Here is a 6,425-nt window from a genome sequence, read left to right on the forward strand (position 1 = left end):
TATGTATGTATGTATGTATGTATGTATGTATGTATGTATAATTTCATAGTATCCAACCAGTACAAGGCTTGAACTGTTGAAAGGGCAGATTGATTTGTAGGCTGGCGGGTTAAGTTATGATTTATTCTTTTTTTAAAAAAAATATATTTTTTTAAAATAATGTTGTTTTAAAAATTTACAAATAATTAAAAACAATAATGTTTTAATTAAAAAATAATTTTTAAATAAAATATAGCTCAAATCAGGTTTTGAGTGAGTACAGTATTAGATGGATCACTAGATTAAGCTAAATTTTATAATTATAAATAATATATATATATAGATTTTTTTTTGTATGCGGAGACTATTTTTTATTAATTTTAGTTCTTTTTATTTACTAATTTAAAAAAAAAACATTTCAATGTCTCGAGAAAGATTTTTTTTTTTAAAACCATCAAGTACCTCCTCGTGTTGAGATTAAATTTGATATTCATGTTAGGATTGTGAAGATTTAAGCTTCATTTTATATTAAAAATTTAAATCCAATAAAAATAAGATAATCAAGCTTAAATGTTCAGGTTCAAGTCTTATCAAATATTTTTTTTTAAAATTTATATCAGTATCATTTTATATCACTTACAGAAGTATTCTATGATGTAGCCCGACATTCATGCGATTAGAATTTTTAAAGGGTGACAGATTCATCTATAAATAATATGAATAAAAAAATATAATGATAATAAATTAATTAATAGTAAAAATAAATTACTAAACAATCTAATATTTAAATGTAAAAATTAAAAAAACTACAAAAAAAATAAATTTTGGTTAACCGGATTTACTCGCAGACTCTGCTGCTATGGGTTTAAAATTGTGATAATCTCGTAAAAAAAAATATAAAATAAAATCTGAAAAATAATTTTGAATAAATTAAACGATAACGTGATAATTTCTTTAAAAAGCAAAATAAAAAAAATTATGGCTCAATTACTAGTAGATACAATGTTAAAATATAATTTTTCAAAAAAAATAAAAATAAATAAAAAGTCAAAGAAACCTGATCTAAGCATATTCAAAACAAGATGTAAAATATTTCACTCGATTATAATATTATAATTAAATTATAAACAATTTAATATTAAAAAATAAAAAAATAAAATTAACCCGAGTTAATTTATAAAATTCACAATTATAATTACACCATAAAAATAATATAATAACAACAAAAAAAAATGGAAAAATAATTATATCTTTGATAAAAAGACAATCAATAACAAATTCAAATACATTATGGTTCAAAAGCAATTTTATTATCACACTATTATATTATAGTAAATAGTATTTGAGTTTCGGTGAAGAGTAATTTTCTTAAGTGATTTACCTTTTTTTCTGGTTAATTTGTATGATACTATGAATACAAAACACTAAAAAGTATTATTACAGAAATTGTCTAGGTAACCAACTTGAGACATTACCACGCAAAAAATCTGAAGCAATGGATCAATAAAAAATCAAATAATTAATAATTCCGGCGTTAAACAAATCAAAAATTACCAAACCTTCGACCTTGTAATGAACATGTTCACAAATAAATGATTGCTTAAAATATCTTTTTAGTAAATTTTAGATAGGTCACTGTCTCGAGACAATTTTGAGAACACAACAACCGGTCTCCGTCTGTCGTTCATACATATATATATCCAGCCAGTACAAGGCTTGAACTGTTGAAAGGCCAGATTGATTTGTAGGCTGGCGGGTTAAGTTATGATTTATTCTTTTTTTTAATTATTTCTTTAAAATGTTGTTTTAGAAATTTAAAAACAATAAAAAATAATACTGTTTTGATTAAAAAATAATTTTTAAATAATATATATATGTGTGTGTTGTACATGGAGACTATTTTTTTATTAATTTTAGTTCTTTTAATTTACTATTTGTTTTTAAGAAAAAAAACATTCCGTTGTCTCAAGGAAGATTTTCTTTTTTAAATCATCAAGTACCTCCTCGTGTTGAGATTAAATTTGGTATTCATGTTAGGATTGTGAAGATTGAAGCTTTATTTTATATTAAGAATTTAAATCCAATAAAAAGAAGATAATCAAGCTTAAGATCTTCAGGTTCAAGTCTTATCAAATCTTTTTAAAAAGATTTTATATCAGTGTCATTTTATGCCACTTACAGAAGTAACCTATGATGTAGCCCGACATTCATGCGATTAGAATTTTTAAAGGGTGACAGATTCATCTACTGTGCATAATACCCCCAACTTTATTAAAAATAAAAACATAAAATCAGGTGAGTAGTGATAAAAATTTGAAATTAAGGAATTTGTTTATTTTTTAATTTTATATTCAAGACATGTGATTATTAATATAATAACCATTAAAAATTTATATAATTATTAATTTTAAAATTTATAAAATTAATTAAAATAAACACAAACTAGCTTGAATATTTATGTTAATAAAAAATATAAAAAAATAAAGACATAAAAATTAAGTAGTATAATCTCTTAGATTATAATCATTTTTTATAACTAAGAAATTACCAACCAGCAATTCTATAATCCCATTTTCATCAGGCTCGTGGAGGATGGATGCCAAGCACTTCATCTTCTATTAACAAAACAACCAAAAAATACAGGCTAAATTTCACTGTTTATATAAGAAAAATGTCATGATGCTAGGGTAAATTGTGGTATTTTACTAACTACTTCTTATTACTCAAAATAAAATATATATAAAATTCATGACTCGTCACAAATTATAAAAATATTATCGCTTGAGAATTCTATCTTCTAGCTATTTTTGTTTATTTCTTTAGAGTGGATCGTAGCAGATAATTATAAAAATATCACTTATTATTTTTTAAACACCATAGAATTACTGCTTAATATTAATAGTGAAATAATTTAATATTTTTAATCAACCCCTTTTATAGCCTGATTGGAAGGATTAGGCTTCAAATTATTATAAAAATACAAAATTAAAGGACAAGGTGTTAAAATATATAAAAATATAGAATATATGGCTCAACCGCTCCAGCAACAATTTTTATTTTGATCAAATTTTTATTTTTTACTTTTTCGGTCCTTGAGCTAGATCGAAAGTGAGAAATTTGCTTGAAAACAGCAAAGAAAAAGAAAGTTGCGTATTTAATTACTTTTTAATTTAATCTATATATAATTTTTTTATATTTAAATTAAATAAAATTTTCTAGTATAATAACAATAAAACCCTAGTTTTCTTCTCTTTTATTTATTTGAACTGGTTCATAATAACAACACCTAAAAAAATTAAATAAACTAGAAATTATTTTTTTATATTCAAAAATATATTAATACATGTTTGTTTTTAAAAGTAATTTTTGTGACCATGATTTAAAAAAATAAGTTTTTAAAAAATATGATTAGTTAGATTTAGATATGTATTTAGTAAAAATTATAGTTAAAATTCATATATAATAAAAAATATATATAAGATATTTGGTGAAAGTATGGTTCCAGTTGTTGTTTTTTAAAGTGTTTTTACTTTAAAATGCATCTAAATAATATATATTTTATTTTTAAAAAATTATTTTTAATATTAACACATCAAAATTAATTAAAAACACAAAAAAATATTAATTTGAAGTAAAGAAAAAAATAAAAAAATAATTTTTTTTAAAAAATATTTTTAAAACACACAAACAAATAAAATTTTATAAAATTTAATTAAAAATATAAAAACTATTACATAAAAACTGAATTTTTTAATATAACTCACAATATAAAATACAATTTAATCTATTATCAAATATATCTTATTATATTTATTTCATCGAAACATAAAAATAAGTGAAAATCAAATACAGCCTAAGATTTGGAATCATTTAAATAATTTGTCGGTGATAACGATTCAACTGGCCTGGTAGGCAGCCCAAGTACTGACTCCTAAACAATATTAGATTAAAAAACTAGTTAATTCATAGCTGGCATGGTTTAATTTGATTAAATTAAAAAAAAATAAGTCACCGTCCAATCCGAACAGTTAAAATCAAATATGATTTTTAACATTTTTTTTAAAAAAAACAATTTTATTTTTACCAAGCTTTCAACCTAATCTATAACTTCAAAAGAAGCACAGCGAATAAGAAATTCGAGTCATCATCCTCAGTATGGTCGGTGACTGTGAGAGATGCTCGATGGATGACAGCTTTGCCGCGAGGGCTCCAATTAGGATGAAGAGATAAAGACTGTTTGCCTTTTCCATTTATTTTTTAATATTTACTTCATTTGATTTCTCTTTCGATTTTTTTTCAAGATTTTCTTCGTTTTTGCCCGTTGAGAGGGGATAAAAAGGAGGAAAAAACTGCTTTTTCAAAAGCGGCCTTTGTGACCTGGAATTTTCCCATGTAACGACAAACGGTGCCGTAACGGTCCTTAACCCCAGCTGTAGAAAAAGTAGACAGAATTCATCACTTGTAAGTTTGCATCGAGCTGTCACCCTCACCCCTCGACCCACTCAATTTTTTGATTTGTTGAAAAGATAGAGATAATAAAATAAAATAAATACGTTTTTAAACATAGTAATTTTTAATTAAAAAAACGAGATACAATGTTTCATTTATCTATATTATCTTTGTTTTATCCATTTCAAAACAATAACCAAATATATTTTTAAAAAAAATTGAAAAAGAAAATCCAAAAAAAGAAAAAATAGTAATTTAATATATATATATATATATATATATATAATTTGCTATAGATAATGGGTCTTGAATCTCCATTTGGTTTGAGTTTTAGTTTGGCACACAATTTTTTTTTGGTAAAACTTGCTTTTAATGTTGGCTTTTTATATATTAAATTTATTAATATTTTTAAAAAACTTAAAACCAACCATATTTTATTTCTAGAGTATAATTAAGATTGTTTTTAAAATAATTTTTCGTATTAAAATATATGTTAATAATTTTTTATTTTAAAAAAATTATTTTTAATATTAACACATCAATATAATTTGAAAACATTAAAAATATATTACTAAAAATTAATTAATTAATTTTTTTTAAAAATATTTTTAAAATAAAAAATAAACAGGACTATCTTTATCTGTCAAAATGGGTATAAATATAATTAGATATAAAAAAATGCATTTTCATTTTACTTAAAAAAGAAAATCTATATTGGAAGTGAACAAAATTCAATCTCTTATGTTTCTATTCTAAAAAATAATTAATTATGTAATTTAACTGGCTGAAACTTTGGTCTCCTCTACGCATGCTTTTTTCCCTTTTTTTTCCAAACATCAAGAAATTATATTGATTTGCTTGATTCACTCGCATTAGTCAATGATAATTACCCCACATCTCTCATTTTTTATGTGCTTTGTCTAGGAATACCAAGGCAAGGAAGAAAATCGGTACCATCGGGTTGATGGCATGGAGATGCTCCCTTGAATTATTTTTTGTATGATTGCTATAGCTTCTGTAGTTTCATTTTGACGATGATACTACTCCCTTGTAAATTTGTTTCTGTGTCATTTTCAGGGGGGAAAGTATGTATCGAAGTATGATTTTATCAGTGTTTTAATTTGGGTTCTTGGAGTTATTCGATAAGCCGTGTGCTTTCTATATTATTATTATTATTATCATCCTGTAGGATTCTAGCTCAAAAGAAAAAGTTGTGAGGAACTATTTTATGGTGGATAAACCTTTTTGAAAGTATGTCATTTGTTTGCAATCTTGACCCAAAAGGAAAGAAAGAGAGGTTTAGTTGCGTTTGAAAATGTGGTGTAAATTATGTTTTTAAAAAAATTATGTTTTTGTTAAAATTTAATATATTTTATATATTTTTGAATTGTTTTGATGTTATGATATTAAAAATAAAATTTTTAAAAATAAAAAAATTATTGCTGGCATGTATTTTGGTATAAAAAATTATTTGAAAAGCAACCGTGACGACATAACCAAAATATACAATTAAGGAGGCCAAAATTGTATGATTTATATAATATTTTATAAAAATACTAAAAATAAACTTAAAAAAACTGAAAAAATAATTTCCTTGCAAGAGCCAGGTCATGCCAGCCTCTCCCTGTCTCTGCCCTTGTATATTTCCAAATATATTCTTAATTTTCATATACAAAATTAATTAAATAATAGTTATTAAATTTAGTATAAATTTATGGATTGATTTACAACTAAATTTATGGATTGATTTAGAAATCTCAGTACTTAAATTATATTTTAATTAAATTAGATAAAATATTGATATAGTAGCCTAATCGACTCAACTAAGTTTTTAATAATATGGTAAAATTTATTATAACATGTAAATTAATATAATAACCGGGTGGTTCTAGCTTTTTTTAGACGAGTTCTTCAATTATATTATGTTATTAAATTTAATCTGGTTTAATAAATTGATTTATTAACTAATTAATTTAGGATTTAAATTAAAGTTTTTT

The sequence above is a fragment of the Populus euphratica genome, unplaced genomic scaffold (genome assembly GCF_000495115.2).
Source record: "Populus euphratica unplaced genomic scaffold, PopEup_1.0 scaffold52.1, whole genome shotgun sequence".
NCBI lineage: Eukaryota > Viridiplantae > Streptophyta > Magnoliopsida > Malpighiales > Salicaceae > Populus > Populus euphratica.